The sequence below is a fragment of the Mytilus edulis genome, chromosome 8 (genome assembly GCF_963676685.1).
Source record: "Mytilus edulis chromosome 8, xbMytEdul2.2, whole genome shotgun sequence".
NCBI lineage: Eukaryota > Metazoa > Mollusca > Bivalvia > Mytilida > Mytilidae > Mytilus > Mytilus edulis.
This window is the reverse complement of record NC_092351.1, coordinates 82668583-82688053: the sequence shown is the minus strand read 5'-3', so window position 1 is coordinate 82688053 and position 19471 is coordinate 82668583. Positions and strand designations below refer to the sequence as shown.

At 32.1% G+C, this 19471-nt stretch overlaps 1 long non-coding RNA gene across 1 annotated transcript; it reads right to left on the bottom strand.

Moving 5' to 3' along the window:
* Positions 1-13334: 13334 nt before the first annotated feature.
* On the bottom strand, positions 13335-15372 carry LOC139487151 (uncharacterized). Its single transcript, XR_011655775.1, has 3 exons — positions 15220-15372; positions 14354-14461; positions 13335-13910 (listed from the first exon to the last, which is right to left on the bottom strand). It is a non-coding gene; the product is annotated as an uncharacterized lncRNA (long non-coding RNA).
* Between the last annotated feature and the right edge of the window lie 4099 nt (positions 15373-19471).

Genomic DNA, 19471 nt, shown 5'->3' with positions numbered 1-19471 from the left:
TACAATAGGCTAATGACAAGAATTATTTAGTATCCCGAATGTTAACTCTTTATCTATCCATTAACTAGAACAAAATCAATCTATTTTGAAACTTTAACCTACGAAATGAAGTTAATCAATTGTATCTAAATAAAGATAGATAAATGTGTTGCAGTAATAAGAATGTTTGTAAGTAGGTTATTTGGTGTATGAATAACAAAGAAATCGATCAGACTGCCGTGTACTCATTGATATATTATTTATGCCAATTGTTTAACTCAATCTTTCTGGTTTCGTTTGAATTTCTGCAGTTATAGATAAAGACTTAAGTGCTACTTTTTCTTCTCTACCATTAAAATTCCCCTCTAGAAAAAAGAATGATCCACGATGATATGAAACAAGTTCTCTCTCAATTTATTCTTAAAATGACCTAATTCTAGTATCAGTAGAAAACTCCTCTTATATTTATAATCAACTAACGTTGATGATTTAAACGCACACATTTGGATAAGGTTAAATTGTGGAGGTGGGAAATTAACAACATACATGCACTGTATTTTCGCTTTTTTCATGCGTAAAATGTCTAACATGTTTTAGAAATAGTCAATCTGTCGACAAAAACAATGGCTAAGGATGATACCACTAATTTCTTGATCAATCTGATTACGTACAAATTGAACAATGTCGTAACGGTTTTCAACTCAGAACATGAGTTAACAAAACTCATGTATCCATAGTTTTTGCGCGTAAATTACAAAGAATGACCTATATATGTAATCTACGAATACAAGATCATTGTGATGGTTTAGTTATCGAAGTTTTGTTTATATATTGTAATGTTATTTTTTTTAGAAAAGATGTTTTTATATATTTCTTCTAGTTTAATGAAATGAATGTTGACCCTTTACTTAAGAAGCTGTATAAAATTCAAATGTGAAGCAACTTTAGTTTTTTGTGTTTTTTTTTCAAACAAGTGCAATTCGATATGCATCAATTTATCATTCATAATAATTAACAATTGAATTTAACATTTTTTTATAATATTCTTGTCCGGGGCTGAAAATCAGTACTTGTTTTACACAAAGATGTATTACATGAAACATATTGAAAGCTTTGTGAGACTTCGGTTACAAATACCTCTGTCGATTTCAATACAAAGTATTTACAATTTTTTTCATTTAATGGCCTGATAATTCAGAACTTAATTCCTCAGTATTGATTCTTTGCCATGAAGCAGACGCGAATTATTTGTTATGTTGTGCTGTAACATACTTTTGGTGAAGGTTGAACGATTAAACATATGTTAACCCCATCACAAGCCTGTCCATATTCATGATTCTGTAATTCAGTGATGGACGTTACTTCATATCTACCATGTCTGTCGTAATTATTTTTCGTTAAATGTATTAAAATAAATTGAGACAGCTATTTTTCTTGATTGAATTGTCTCATATATTTCCAGTCAGTACTTTTTAAAGCTGCCTCAACTATGTGGGGGTTTCTTGTTGATCAAAGCCATACGGTACTCTATAAAGACTTCGATGTCCATGATTTGTACTATGTTTGATAATTGTGTAATAAGCAATCATTCTGCATCATCCTGTGTTGTTACGTTGGGTCGCCAAACACTAAATTGTGGTCATCAGTGCAAACATTCAATCAATTTATATGGAACGCCGGAACTGTCTTATAGTGTAAATATTTAATGTGTTTTGTCGATTTGCCTTTACGTCCTGTCTTTTCCTCTTTATGTTATGTGCAGATGCCTTTATTTCCCGACACGGCATCTTTGTGTTATGTAAAATTAGTAATTTGTTTGCTCAAACAATTGTTTGATATGTCATTGCTAAACTTTGTTGTGTAAAATATGCATTACATTATGCTGTAACTACTATATATTCTGTGAATACTTTGAAACTTTATGATCAACCACCTTTACATTCTCTCATATTTTATCTATGTTGTGTCTATTCTTCTTTTACGTTAACATAGGGTGAATGATGTTTGCACATCAGGTAAACGAGGTTTGCACAAAACGTATTAGTTGTTTGCACATAATGTAAAAGGCATTTGCTCATGACGTAATGAATGCTCACAGAGAGTATCAATAGTTCGGCAAAACGCATAAGAACTATACAATGATGTGTTGTATTTTTCACTGGAGATACATATGTATAAACACAACATAACGCCGAAAGACTATAATAACATGAGGTTTACATAGAACAAAGGTGTATCAAAACAAAACCTTTAGAAAATTCGGCATAACAATCACATAAAAGAAGAATAGAGACAACATAGATAAAATATGACAGAATGTAAAAGTGGTTGATCATAAAGTTTCGATGTATTCACAGAATATATAGAAGTTAAAGCATGATGTAATACCTATTGTACACAACAAACTTTAGCAATGACAAATCATACTACTGTTTGACCAAACAAATAACTAATTTGACATAACACAGAGATGCCGTGTCATGAAATACAGTCATTTGCACATAACATAAAGAAGAAACGACAGGACGTAAAGACAAAGCGACAGAACACATTAAATATTTACACTATAAGACAGTTCCGGAGTTCCATAAATTTATCCAATGTGCCTTATGTTAAGGGCAATCTTTAGCCGTTGTCGATCTTATGTAGGGCGTTTGTTTCAAACCCCCATTTTGATCATCATTGCCTATTACTTTTATCTGATGTGAACCAATGCCTTTTTAATATGATTTTCTTCAGAATAATAAATACGATGGGGGGGGGGAACAAAATCGTTCCACACACAATTCATAGGACCTCAGTTGTAGACGTTCAGCGAATGTATCTACCTTGGCACTTTAGTCTGGGCAACCTTATGCAGTTCCATTTCATTTGTCATAAATAAGTTTTTATGTAGGGATTTCTATTACGAATAAAATTTTAGTAGACACATATTCGCCATATTAATTTGAAGTTTAGTTGAAGACCTTTCTTGAAGTATATTTACTGAGTGTGGACAACAAATGTATACTAGTATTTGGGAATTTCTAAGTTTACAAGTTGGGAGGAGTTGACGAAACCATACATTTACGTCATCATAAAACCGCAGTGTAAGACTTTTAATGAATGTATCCACATTAGCTTTTTGACATAGTCAAACTTAGGCCATTGTTTATAACTTGTACCTAGTTTACCACTATATTTTACGTGGGGAATTTTTGAAGAAAATTAAACTTTCAATAGGACTGATGGTCACAATACTTAGTATTAGATATCATTTGCAGGCTTTTTGTTAGTTAAACTACCTAAGCCTTTTGGTCCGGACAACCTCATTGCGGACAAATACGTGTTCCTAGGGATTTTGTTTATAGGAATTAAAGCTAAGTTAGCTATTGATTGTCTTATCCTATGTGGGAATGTTGCAAACTTTATATGAATTCGCTTAAACCTTTTGGTCAAGTCAACCGTCAGCCATATATTTGTACACACACTTGTCCCTACTGATTTCTTTTTTATAAATAAAAGTTTGGAGGGAAAGGTGTCACCAATTCCATTTTTGAATCTTATTTGCAGAACTTCCGAGAATGAACAAATCGTAGCCATCGAGTTAAGACACTTTTGGCATTTATCTTTCTATTGATTTCTTCTTGTAAATGATTTGATAAAAACATTCCGGAGGAAATCGTTGATAACGAATAATAGTTTTTTATGGTTATTGTCGCTTACAATACTTCAATTTTGAACCTCCGTTGCAGATGTCCTTTTTATATACCCACTTAAGCCTCTTCGTAAGAACATCATTGTTTATCAAGGGGCTAACTCCTCCTGGCCTTTCGGTCATAAAACTTTCGAGTCAGTTTTTTGTATTCGTACTCGAAAATCAACCAATCAAAATGCTGGAATTTTGTGCTCCGAGCACTGAGCAAAGTTTTATGACTTCAACATGTTCAACCCCGAGTGCAGGATATTTTCTCTCTGTATTGAATACTCACATGTGGCCTTCGGCTGTTTTCTGCCCTTTGGTTAGGTTGTTGTCTCTTTGGCACATTTCCCCATTTCTATTCTCAAAACTAGGCAATTGTCGATCACATGAACCAAGTATGGAAACACGCTTTTCTAGAAGGAAACTTGGTCAAATGAAAGTTGGGAGGGGTAGTGTCACCAATTCCTAAGTATAGACCTCATTTGCAAATAATTTGTAAATAATCCTACCTTGCCATTTTAGTCTAGGCAACCTTATGACATTATTTATTATGTATATCTTTTGTAGAACAAAGATCGTATGTAGGGATGTGTTACCAATTAAATTTTGAAGTTGGTAAGGTCGCAATACCTGAATTCGAACCTTGAACTTAATTTCAGACGTTCAATGAACACCATACGCCAACTATTGATATGTCTACATTCGTTGACCCAATGTTAAACTGAAATAGTTTTGATTGTTGTGATTTATCCCCTTTCTTTTCATTTCAAATCAGTATACAATTAATACTCTTCTCCTTATTTCGTTGAACGAAAAACGTGAGAATCTTTAAAAAAAATGCAAACTGTTCTTAGTTTTAATTTCAATCTGACTCCAATATTCTGTAATTGACGTTTAAAAAACTGTATGTCTTTCTTATTATTATTTTTAAACCATATTCGTATGATCTATTTTTAAAACTTATATCTATGTTTTAAATCCAAACAGTTCCTAATTAAATAAATCCTATATTAGATGCACGGTTGTTCGAAACGTTGTTACTATACTACATATAAAAATATTAATTTTCGCGAACCATTTAGGTCACGGAAATTCCAAATAAAGGCAACAGTAGTATACCGCTGTTCAAAACTCATAAATCCATGGACAAAAAACAAAATCGGGGTAACAAACCAAAACCGAGCGAAACGCATTAAATATAAGAGGAGAACAACGACACAACATCGAAACGCAACACACACAGAAACCGACCAATCATCAGACAAAACACCACTAGAATAACAAATGTAACATGAAAACCAAATACATGAATTTGGGATAGACAAGTACCGTGCCACGTCTTATCTCAATATCTCAAAAATAAGAGAAAACACAAACGACTCAACGTTAAAATGCAACACAAAGAGAAACGAACAATATATAACAATGACCATCTTCCTGACTTGGTACAGGACACTTTTAAAGGGGAATAAAAGTGGTGGGTGAATATGGCATCAGTAAGGAGAGTTGTACAAACAATGTAAATACACAGAACCCCATCCAAACTTGCTTTAACTAATAGTATTCATCTTTTTCTATTTTATATGTACTAACAACATTCCATTTTTCTATAATTTCGATTAAAAAATTCCAAAATCTGAGTTAAAATAGGTCGAATGCCCCAAATAAACGTTGTCTGATTGGTTGAAGTACTGTGGCGTCGATGATAAGCATAGAAAGCCTCGATGTAAAGCACACGCTTCACAGGAATAAGGAGAGTTTTACAAATAATGTGAATACACAGATCCTCCATCCTATTTATGTTTTGCTGAAAATGTTGCAGTGTTCATCATTTCTGTTTTGATTCTGCTAACAACATTCCATTTTTTTCTATAATTCCGATTTAAAGATGTGGAAACCCGTAATAAAAATAGATGGCCTGTGATTAATGATTTAAAAGCAACACAAAAAATTCCGTTGATATAAACATGTTGAACTTCGACCCTGAGTTCAACCGGGGTTATATAAACCGATTCACAAATAAAGATTCTTACGCTCAAATGTAATTCTTAGTGAAGTATACGGGTAAATTCGTTTACGGAAATTTATACACACTTTATCATTAATATATTACCAGGCTTTTGCATATTCACGTTTTTTTATGCTCAACTTTAGTCAAATTCAATTCTATACATTTTTTTACGTAAAGCAATAGGAGTAAGAATATTATTTCGCGCCAATTTAACCAGCATCATCACCATCATCAAAATTATTTACCGTTATCTTTGTGAAATTTCAGTTATATAGTTTATTAATTAGAGAAATTTTGGTAAGTTTTACTAATTAAGGTTCTACTGATGTGCTTCTCTATACCTTTTTGACGGTCAGTTTTATCCAATTTATCTCAATATTATCCCCGATGACAGAAATGTCAACCCGACCTATTCGTGTCAAAAGTGAAAATCGCATATTTGATGAACTCATTTCTTCATAAACTGTACATACATTATTTCTGTATTATTTGATAACCAATCACATTCACATTGCATGTTTGCATGATAATGGGTTATGTATTAGTGGATTGTAAGGGCGATGCAACATGTGAGGTCTGCGCGATCACGTGACATTATTATTTGTAAACAAATATGGTCCCCGTGTAACACGTGTGAATTATCCTTTCAAAGTGTTATGAATCTTTCAATCACTATTTTATGATATATTTTTCTGTTTGTTTTTAGGTTTGCATATCAGTAGTCAAAGTGAATTAGACATAGTTCTGAGTAGTGTGTGTGTTTTTTTTAGAATTAGAAGGTAAGTCTACATAACTTCATAAGTCATTATTTAACTGAAGTCTAAAAAAATGACTCAACTTTCCCTCTAATTTTCCCTCTATTTTTGAAACCTGCATACCAAATTAAAGGGCATTTGCTCCCCTTGAACACAAGTTGGCCCCTTCCCTGTCATTTCCCTTTAAATTTGCCGAAAAGTCATACTTTCAGTCCATTTACAGTAACGGCTGATTTGTGATTTTACCATCTTTGCTGCAATTTTCATATTGAACACATTTGACCATTCAGTATGAGTTCCCATGTATTTTTGTCTTATATGAAGGAGGTTTTAGGTCATGTTTTCCTAAACACCTTATTGCTATTTGTCTGTTTGGATTGTTAAAACCACAAAATCAAATATCGATGAATATGCAAGTTTTCAACAATCCAGGAGAATTGACATCCACGAAAAAATATAGGAATCCACAGTAAGATAGCTCCTCTCTAGGTTTTGATAAATTTTGGATATGACATTAGGAAGTTATAAAACTTTATTCTTTGAATATGTTTCGAGCATACCATGCATGCTCAGCACCGCTTTTTATCAGGAATTTTATTATTTAAGTCTTAAAATTCGGGTTTTATCCATTCTAATAGGTGAATTTTCAAGTTAATGCGAAAAATGCTTTGTTCACTAATTCAGCAACGCTTTAACTGTTTTTAACTAGATTTACTTCATTCATTTTTAATTTAAGAGTTCTCCTTTCATTTAAAAGGTAGATTTTCATTTTTGCTGGTCACTTGACTAGAAAATGCATTCAGTGATAATGTTTGTCTAAATTTACACCTGAATTTCAGATTTTTCCTAATTGCCAATCACTAAAATAAATGTCATTTGATACGTAATAAATAGTATTGTATGTGACTATCATATTCATGTTTTTATTTGACATTATGAAAGTACTATTGAGATCCAGGATTCTGACTTGAATAAACAGTGTTTGTAACACACATGGTTTTATCCATTTCTTTCCCTTCCCTTAAAAGTATCTTTCAGTTTGAAACTATCTGACAATCATACTGAGTTCACACCTAATTTGAATTGGATTGACATTAACTAATTTGAATTAGTTTAATTCACATTTGAAACGGTTTACATTAACAAACACATAGTTGAAATGCGAATCGAATGCAAGTGATTTGTTTGTCTATCTATGGTCAACATGTTGGGGTATGACTATAAACCACTTTTACCAATTTTAAGAAACATTGTTGAATTTTATTTATGGAAGCTTACTTTCTATTTATATAGATATAAGATTAATATTTTTGAGATGTAGGTTATGGATTGTCTCTACTTATAAAGGGGGAGGATTCCCAGTAATTTAATATATTTAATCAAATTATATTCAGGCGGGTAGCTCCCTATACGCCAACATGCAGTTGCGTGCACACCAATTCAGCATGCAAAATAGAGGCGATGTGTTCGACAGACTACCAGAGACAATCACCCTGCAGACATGCCAAAACAGTATTCGAAAGTCTCGTTATATTTTGCGTTCATAGACCACTTGATAATGGAACTGGAGTCGCATCTGATATCATCAGAAACTGAATCACTTCTTGGCGCATTATCTGCTTCCTCATGTTTTAGGAAATACAGAAAACAATTGTATGAGACATAATGTAAAAGAATGTACCAAACTGACCTGGCATGTAATTTTTACAAATCAACCGGGAGATTGCTCAATGGCGAACACGCTGGATTAACACCTGGCGAACACCTGGTGAGTGCTACTGTGGAGAGATCGCTAAGTATACTATGTCTGTTGAAAACGTATATACGAGTAACCATGAACAACGGAAGGTCACTGCATATTCTTCAGGATTTAAGTGTGACTATTAACAAAGTAATAGAGAAGTTCGTTCCTGCAAAGACCCAAAAAGCAGACTTTGCAAAAATTTTAGTAAATTCTGTATCACAACAATGTGTTGTTTATGTATTCAATTAACAATGCTTTATTCTCTTCAGAAGATTGCTGAATAGTTTTGCATTCATGAATTGTTTGTAAGTCATGTGTACATGTAGCTAATCTTTTAACCGTCATGTGTACATGTAGCTACTTTTTGAACCGTCATATATATGACCGAATACCACAACAAAACCAAAATCTTAATAAAAGGGTCCCAAAATTTGTTCGCCTCGCTCCGTTTCCCAAATACATACTTGCATATATTTGCATTCTAGCTAAGTACTCGGTATTCAGTTTATGGATTGTGGTCCCTTTTTTGGGGTTGTTGGTATCAATTAAGGTGCATAGGGGGAAACCAAAATAGTTGGAAGAACATTCAAAAATTTTTCTATTTAAGTCCATTGGTATATGTGTATGTTTAATCAGACAGTCAATTTAGGTATTTAGAAATCCAAAATTCAATACAAAATGAATTCATGGAAATACATCAGAATTATTCACACAAGGTGCAATCAATCTTATTTATTTCACCATTTTATTTCTCTTTATTTCTTGGTCTCTTAGTAGGTGTTGCAGATTAGAAGTATTTTCATACCATAGTATTGTTAGTGTTCCGGATCCTGTTCAGTAGTTAATTTAGAAAATTTAGGTAAGTTTACATAATAAATAAACTAAGTCCATGCAAAACTTTCTCTGATTTTGCTGTATATTTCTCACAATTTTTGAAATACTCTTGCATAAAATAATAACAGATTGGCATAATAAGCTTTCTTCTGCACCCCCACACCACCCTCAAACTCAGTGGCAAAATGACTAGTCTTAGGCGAAAAAAAATATATGTCTGTTTACGGTTACCTGACCTACCTTATTTTTAGCGCTAACCCTAAGGTCTTTTATTTCCGTTGTAAAGTGAAAAATAAATTGAACTTGTGTCAAGAGGGTACATTTTAGTGAGGGTAGTAAGGGTTGCCAATAAATTTAATCAATTGCCTGATACATCCCAATGTTCATAATCGAAAATATGACAGCTGTTTTAAGGAAACTTGCAACTAGTGTAATGAAATTAAAACATCGTCGCCATTTTCCTTCCACCCAATGACCAAGGGGAAAACCCTATTTATTTTGATATTGTGATCTAAAAAAGACATTATTTAAAAATTTATAGCAATACTGTTTCTGTCTGCTTTTTTGTACGAAGACGCATTTAGTTTGCTGCAATAACTAAAAATTTTATACCTGGAGGTTCAATACTTCCATAGGAAAATGTGAGGAAGGTGGGGATTGAATTTGGGGGTTATGGTCTCAATAGTTTTGGAACTAGGGGCCACAAAAAGGGCCCAAATAAGCATTTTTCTTGGTTTTTGCACAATTATTTTAGTATAAGGAAATAGAAATCTGTGAAATTTAAACACAAGGATAATGACCACAATGGAAAGGTACATGTAAGGATTGTTTTTGGGAGTTTTGATACCAACAGTTTAGGAATTGGGGGCCAAAAAAGGGTCTAAATATGCATTTCCCTTGGTTTTCACACAATTACTTGAGTATAAGTAAAGAGAAACCTATGACATTTTAACAAAAGTTTATGACTACAAACAGAAGGTTGGGATTGATTTTAGAGTTTTGGGTCCAATAGGGTCTAAATTAAACTTTGTTTGATTTCATCAAAACTTGAATTATTGTGGTTCCTTGATATGCCGAATCTAATTGTGTATATAGATTCTTAATTTTTGGTCACGTTTTCAAATTGGTCTAAAGGGTCCAAAATTAAACTTAATTAGATTCTAACAAAAAACTGATTTCTTGTGGTTCTTTGATATGCTGAATCTAAACATGTACTTTGATTTTTGATTATGGGCCCAGTTTTGAAGTTGGTCCAAATCGAGGTCCAAAATTAAACTTTGTTTGATTTTAACAAAATTAAACTTTGTTTGATTTCATCAAAAATTGAATAATTGGGGTTCTTTGATATGCCGATTCTACCTGTGTATGTAGATTCTTAATTTTTGGTCTCGTTTTCAAATTGGTCAACATAAAGGTCCAGAGGGTCCAAAATTAAACTTAGCTTGATTTTAACAAAAATTGAATTCTTGGGCTTCTTTGATATGCTGAATCTAAACATGTACTTAGATTTTTGATTATGGGCCCAGTTTTCAAGTTGGTCCAAATCAGGATCCAAAATTATTATATTAAGTATTGTGCAATAGCAAGAAATTTTCAATTGCAGAGTATTCAGCAATAGCAAGAAATCTTCAATTTCACAGTATTGTGCAATAGCAAGAAATTTTCAATTACACAGTATTGAGCAATAGCAAGAAATCTTCAATTGCACAGTATTGTGCAATAGCAAATATTTTCAATTGCACAGTTTTGCGCAATAGCAAGAAATATCTTATTGCACAATATTGTGCAATAGCAAGAAATTTTCAATTGATATGAGTTATCTTTCTTTGTCCAGAATAGTAGTTGAATCAACTTAAATCATTGTTTTATACAATATATACAATGTATATTCACTTTTACTACCAACTGATAAATTAAAACAATCTTTACCATTCAGTGATAACAAGCACCTTTTTTACATTTTAATATTTTATGATGTATTTAGAGAAGTTATTGCTATTTCTTCAATTTTTTTGAGAGGATTAATATTCAACAGCATAGTGAATTGCTCAAAGGCAAAACAAACATTTTAAGTTCATTAGACCACATTCATTCTGTGTCAGAAACCTATGCTGTGTCAACTATTTAATCACAGTCCAAATTTAGAGCTGAATCCAGCTTGAAAGTTGTGTCCATACTTGCCCCAACCGTTCAGGGTTCAACCTCTGCGGTCGTATAAAGCTGCGCCCTGCGGAGCATCTGGTTTTAATATTTGCATATGGTTTCCTTTAATTTCTCACATCTATTTTATTTGAATTTAGGGAAATAAGTATTATGTATATAAACAAATCTCATGTCGATATATAACATGTACAACAATCAAACATCAACCCACACCAAACTGGCTGTAGTTGAAAAATATCAAAAGGGAAATACAGTGAAATTTGGAGAATTTATATTATCACATGTACATGCATTTGAAATATTTAAAATATTTTTTTCAATTTTTTTAGTTTAAGGTTTCACCTAGCTACCATATTAGAAAACTTGGATTTAAACGCTAGTCTATTAGAGGTAAATACCAGTGGCGAATCCAGAAATTTTCATAAGTGGGGGCCCACTGACTGCCTAAGAGAGGGCCCACTCCGGTCATGCTCCAGTGGTTCACTAAATAATCAACCATATTTGTATATCACTGGATTGAGCTCTCTGTCTAAGTGTATTATTAAAGTGCTTTGCTTTGAGCTCGGTTCATTGTTATGCAATTCATTCTTTGTGAAATAAAGATTTTACAGACAACTCTCATGATCATGTACAAGGATGTCTCAAAGTATTATCATTTCTATGTACAATGTAAGTAACAGGGAGATAAAAGCATTTTATTTTTTGTTTGAACCAAATATTATTTGTCCATTGACCAAATTTGTTTTGCTTTCACCAGCTTTGAAGGAGATATTATCAAAGAATTGATAGAAAACAGCACAGAAGCTTACTTTCTAGCTCATCAGGCCCAAGCATCATGTTAGGCATTGTCATTACTAAAAACCATTAAATGTCTTCTAATCTGAGGATCAATTCAACATTTTAAAGTGTTTTACTAATGAGACTGACAAGCCACCACAAAGATATATATATAGAACCATACAAATAGTTAGCAAATACATATAAAAAAGATGTGATATGATTGCCAATGAGACAATTCTCCACAACAGACCAAAATGACATAAAAATTAACATTTACAGGTCACTGCACAACCTTCAACAATGAGCAAAGGTAATGCAGCATAGTCATCTATAAAAGGTCTTGAAATGACAATGTGAAACAATTCAAAGGAGAAAAATAACAGGCTTATTTATGTACAAAAAATAAAGAAAAAACGAATATGTAACACATAAACAAACGACAACCACTGAATTACATGCTCCTTATATCATGTTCTCAGATATCATCTCCCAATTAAAAAAAATCACGAAAAATTGAACCTATTATGTGTTGCTCTCCTAGCTATAAAATGTATCCAAAATTAAAGATGTGGAACATATTCTATCATAATCATTTGGTAACTAATGCAATTGGTGTCTCTTCCATGCCCGTCTTGAACATAAAAACTAAACTAAATATAAAATAAACAATACTCCTAATGCTCAGGTTGGTTGTCATCGTGCAACACAGTTAATATCAGTTAATAACATGTATAGGAAATTCATAGAACTACATTTATCATAAAACACTGTCAAACATCCAAACATACTATCCACACTCATCTGTGTCCACACTTGTATTAAATAAACAAAAAACTTATCAACATTGTTGTTGTAAACACTATATTTCTTCATACTTGAAATTATTGTCAACAGATTTTCGGTTTTACGGCATAATTAGTAAGGAGCGTTTTTCCTAATGCCTGCTAGTTTATCGTCCGCTATCTTTAAACATTTTATTTTTTACTGGCTAATTAAAAAGCAATCGTAATCTAACCTTTTTTTGGTCGCTTATTGCTTGCTAGATTAACATATCTAATTGGTTAAGATTTTAATGCTTTGTGTACTTAGTCTGCTTTCAATATTTAAACTATTACAATTGCAAAAAAAATGTATGCTGTCATTTTTAATTAATACTTGAACGAAGGTCAGCAAACAATTTATTAGTCGAACAAAGGAACCTCAGAACACTTGGGAAGAAATATCTAATCATCAATCAATGCTCTCCAACAATTAACAGTGGTATGCAAAAGGGTAAACCTCTTACCATATATTAGAATATGCTCTCGATTTTCTTCAGACCATTACACAATAAGAACAACATTTGAACTATATACAATTTAATAAACAAACAATTCCTTGGCATAATTCACTAAATTAAAAAAAACAATATCGTTAATACATCATTGTACAGATTTTAATGTAATTGTTGATATTACAAATTACAATAAAATATCATTGAGTTACACATACTATACATGCAAATTAGAACAAATAAACGTATATGCTTTCTTCTCAAAAATAGTATACTCTGCTATAATTGAAATCAAATTATAAATCTTCACTTTATTTTGATTATTGTTAATTTGGACCACAAGCCACTATAAATAAACCAAGACCCACCAGCATACAGCCAGACTTGATCATTTGGATTTAACATCGTTGTTACGGTCACTGCACCAGTAAAAGCTTTACTACCACTATGTTCTACGATGTATGTGTATGAAATATCATTTCCATTAAGTCTGATGTGGTAATATGCCTTATTGGTATTTGACATTACAGACGCAGATATCAAGTAAAGTCCTTCATGTTCACAGGTAAACTTTCCTGTTGTCTTGTATGTTGAAAGGTTTGTGATACCCACGCTGTACTTGATATTATCGAATTTAATTATGGCATAACCTATCGTTCCCTGTGACGATGGATGAGCAGTCATGGCAACTGAAAAATTGGAGGAAATGTATTATTATTATTTTAAAAGTATTTCTATTTACAGATTCCAGTCTTTTGAAGTAGGTAACTCTTCTTTTATTGGAGTACATAATTTCGTCTATTTTATGTGCCTTTACGTTTTGAATGTAAAGTATTTATTGTATGCAATGATTTATCATTATTCACTTTGTATTTTGTTTGTATACTTCTAATTTATTATTCGAAATTGATACAATATCATCCATATAGTATATGTCTTCTTGTACTATAAGATCAAAAAGTGTACAAATTGATGTTAATTGTATTTAAGGATAGCTATGTTGAAATTCCTCGGAAAAAACATCTTTAGAACAAGACAATTTCCGATCGCGGATGTAAATTGTTCGCAATGATTTGTCAGAGGACAGTACACACTATAAATTGAAGATAATACATATCGACTATTTACAAACCTCTCTGGGCGGTTCTTTTAACCTTGGATTCAACAAATAACAGTCTTGATGTCGTTAAAGTCTGTTTTTTATATAAATCTTGAAAATCATCTTTCCGCACACAATCATCTAAAAGATATGTATGGTGTTCAACTTTAAAATTGGTTAATTGAATATAACTAGACAAAAAGAGCAGAAAATATCAATAGCAAGCACACACTATACGTCAAGAGGGAATACATAACTAAAGTAAAAACTGACGGAATAATATTACGAAAAATAGATCCAAAAAACATAAACAATAAAAATACTTAACTTTAAGATTTGATTAAAAGATAGAAAAAATACACAACCATAGAATATAAAATACCCGACATCAATACATGATTTTTTTGGACAATATTCCAGTTATACAGCAAAGACACAAATTGTCAAAAAATTATAAAATCGATGACAATCAAATCATTGGCATCTATCAGTTAAAATTTGTTGACTCCTTAATAAGAGTCTAGAGGAGAAACACGAATTATTCAGAACGATTTGAGTCGGAATTTTTTTTTTCATAGTTTTCTATGTCCTTTTGAAAAGATGAAATTGTAAGATTGTTATACGTTTTTTAGTTTTCCACGGCAGATTTTGATGTCTTATCTACTATTTTCTCAACAATACCATTCATTGCTGTTGAAACAGCCTGTTTCCATCCGTGTCTTATCAGTTCTTTCAGCTGCTCTGTTAGAATTGTAATGTCCAATTCCGCTTTTAGTGGCGCATTTAAATGTGTGATTAAAGGTATGTCTATCGCAGATGTTCAATTGTCCTTTTCACAAGAATTCCAAAGCACGATTTTATTAAGTGAAAAAGTAAACAGAAAGATAACACATACGTACAGCATCGTTAAAGTCCTGATATTGAAATGCCATTTGTCTGTTGGAAGATACAGCTTTTATACATTGTGTCTACTTAACACATTTAATATTTTTTGTAAATTATATGCACTTTTGATTATACAGTTTAATACTTTGCTTCAGCACATCACTTAATTTTGACGTGATCAACAGAAGAACTATATCAACTATATCATTATCAGTAACTGAAGTAGTAATACTCATAATAGTACATCTAATTAATGGTGTTTTAGATGAAACATAACAACAACAAATACAGGAATACGACATAGTAATGAAGTTGTCCTTAATCTTTTAAGTAGTTCTTATTAAAAAAAACATCACAAGCATATGATATGAGCATTGACCGAATAATGTGGCTGAATATATATTTCGCTCGCGTTCGTGACTTTTATATAAACATGATAAACATGATAAAAGTATATACAAATACAAAAGTGTGTACTTGCTTCATTGAGAAATCAAACCTAATTGAATATTCGTCAGCTGGCAAATTCAAGGTTTGATAGTAATCAATCCTTGTTAAATGAGGTAGACGTTTGGTTGTGCGGTATGCACAGATACGCAGTCATCTTTGGTCGGTATTGATACATTAATCCAATGACAAGTGTACGGATAGTCCTCTCTAAACAGTTTAAGAACCACTGCAGCAGCATTTTAGGGCTCGTGTCGTATGTATGTTGAATTTTATCAGATAAAATTTCTGTTGCTTTCTTACTTACCCATTTGTTCAAGTAGCAAGCCAATATCAGCCCTTCATCCTGGTTTAGACCATCTTGCAAAACCTACCCATTTTACTTGTTATTAATTTATTCTCAAATTAAACTTCGAAAGAAGATAGTCGTAATGTGTGGACAAACAACTTAAAAGATAATCGTAAATGTATAAAATATGTCTATGACCATAGTAACTTATTTTTTCAGAACCCTTGGCTAACGGAATATCTAATTAAGTTGTGTAAAGATTACAACAAACGCGTAAACAACATTCGTCACCGACATATTTTTTCAACATAAGGTAAGTTTGCATCTTTCATGATCATTTATACAAATATTGGTATACTATTTGGGACAACGACATGTCAACGATATTAAAAATATAATGCTCCTTATGTTAAAACTATACTAAGTTATAGTTTCCATTATATCTTTATTTAACACTCTTAGGGACTTCATTTTTTCCACAGGATTCACAGGAAAATTAGATACCGTGACCTGAAGCATATCCTTACTTAAAGTCATATGAAACCTCAAATTAAAAAAAAATATGCATATGTTTTTTAAAACTAAATGGATAGTTTTTATTATACAACTTATGTACATATACTATTTTCTGAGGAAAATTCTTTAATTTGTCCACATTTCGAAGAAGTTTACTTATTTTTAATTGCTTGCTGCCAGCAAGCAATTCGCCGACATATTTTCCGTATGCATAGTGACCTAAGCGTGACCCTCCTCGTAAAAATCCGGTGATAGCAATACGCATGAATCTGTCATTAAAATTAACAATTACCTGATTGTATATGTTAAACACGTGCTAAATACCCATGCTTTTTGTTGATTATTTACTATAAGTTGACAATTGGTAAACTTCGGCTTCAAAACACGGCATTTAATGAGTAGCCATATTTGTTATATCATAACAGACAGATAGAAAAAAATTGACGATTATACGATATATTTGCGTAAAAAATAATAAAATCGTGCACAGAAGACTAAGTTTATGATATATACATGCATTGGTTCAAGAATTGGGTGAACATTATTTTTCACCAGTCACTCGTTTCTTATGACTTTAAAAATGAACATAATTTAAATTTTATAGTTTCCTTTACAGCAGTGTATGTAAAGTGCGGATCCTAAAATATCATTTTTACTGTATATGCCATAAATGTCTAATGTAGAATGATAAATAAACAGACGAACTTTTTTTTATTTTTGAAGAAAATGAAGAAAAATAGTTAAAATGTATATGTTCAGAAATACATAATACTGATAAAACAAAGTAAGAGATGCGAGCGGGATTTATCGCGCCTAAAGCCATCCAACTGTGAAATATATACCAAAATAAGTGAATTTTTAGGACATTTCACGAACAGATCGTGCAGGTGCTTTATAACTAACAGGTGAGATGTTGTTGCAGTAAAAGATATTCATTTTAATAAAAGTTGTATAACGTAGAATATGTTTTGTCATTCAGTTTCTTCATATTTAACTAAATTCCACTATGATGATTTCGTAATGATAGTCATGTTTACTGTCGAATAATGATACTATTCTTTCATTTTAACTGTGGAGCGAATCATTAGTATTGTATATGCGGTGCATTTTCACTGTATAATTATTTTTTTTTTTTATCTATTACAGCTCATTTCTTTAAGCATGTAGAGCAAGACTTTAGTTGATTTGCTTGCTTTTTTTTATTGGATAATCATTATGATAACACCCATTGAATTTAATTCAAATATTAAAAATACAGGTTAAACTATGCCTATTCATAGTGTTTAAAAATGTCAATCTTATTTACAAAGTTTGTATAAACAATTATACAAACAAAGCAAGCAAGCCAACCAAAGTTTTGCTTTACATGCATTAGGAAATTAGCTGTAAAGCCTTAATTTAGCCGACTTGCTCAAATAATAGATAAAGTAAGAGAAAGATTTGATAAAATTTAACTTACGGATAAAAGTTTGGTTTTAAAACACTCTACTAAATTCAATAGAAATAACATTTATTTCAAATGTATTCTATTTAGTTTCTTATAAAGCGTATAGAGATCTTTATCCTTATTTTTTTTTTTATCCATTTCCATGACACTTCACCACTAATTACGTACATCTTGATATAGATTGCACCTTTGTTTTCCCGTTTAAAAGGTTTTACACTGGAGCCCTTTATAACTTGCTGTTCGGTGTGAGCCAAGACTCCATGTTGAAGACCGTATTTTGACGTATAATGGTCTACTTTTATAAATTGTGACTCGGATGGAGAGTTGTCTCATTGCCACATACGACATCTATATGGCTCAAAAACGAAACGAGACGGGATAAAAGGGGATGAAAAAATCTACGCTACTTTTTTTAATATATTTATAATGGGCTTTATATGAGTCAAAATAGAGTAAAATAGTGGGTCGCATTTGGGTATAAGCGTCACGCCGGATTGCCGATTTTTTGCAAGCGTGACACGTGAAAGTCAAATGATTGTGTAGAGAAAAACGGGAAATGAAGTCTAGCGGGATACGGATAATTACAAAAAATTAGAACTGCATAGTATAAGCTGGATACGGGAATCTGACAAAACAATAAGCGGAATACGGGAATCTGCCAAAACAGTAAGCGGGATCCGGGATCAGAACCCCCCAATGAGACCCCAGAAAAAGATATTTTTGTATATTCATCCTATTGTTACAGTCATGCCTTCAATAACAAAAGTATCCGATGCATGCATTTTTTCATATTTTTGGTCCCTTTTGCAATTTTGTGGGGTCCAAATTTATAGACAAAAGTCCTTTAATATAGATATTTGGAATTCGTTGACATGCTGAATCTGACCATGTATCAAGTTTGGGGATTTTTTGCCTAGTTGCTGAAATAGCCCACATAGAGTTCCAAAGGGTCTAAAATCAACAAAAATGAATTGTAGCATGCATTTCGTGTACAATAACCCAAATGTGCATGGTTTTACCTCTGTGGTAGTATCCATTCGCTTTAACTTGATATTTTCAAAACGTAAACAAATACAGTTTTCCCATGATCCTTTATTCTACAATAGACATACCCGCATATAACAGTAAAAATGAACTAGCTGGCTTCGCACTTTATATACACTGTACAGGCAGAAACCCAGTTGAAATAAAACAACTTAATCGAAGCTCTTTGTTAGAGAAAGCGATAAATACTTACTGTAAAGTTTACTATAGTAACAAAAAAGAAGTAATATGACGTGCTTCTTTTGCTTTATGAATAAACCCTTGCTCTAAATCCAGTATGTTTTTAAAAGATTTCCAAACTCTTAAATGATGCACATGTTGTTACTAATTAATTTATAAGAATGTAATGTGTTGCATTCCAAAATTGACATATTTGACCTAGATACGACTCTGGAAAATCCCAGTGCCAGCTGTTTGCTTCTTTACAAACAAAAAGGGAGGTTCATGGAAGAGACTCTACAAATCGCTTTATCCTTATACACATCGGACATAGAAATTATCTTAATTATCTTAATTGTCCTAA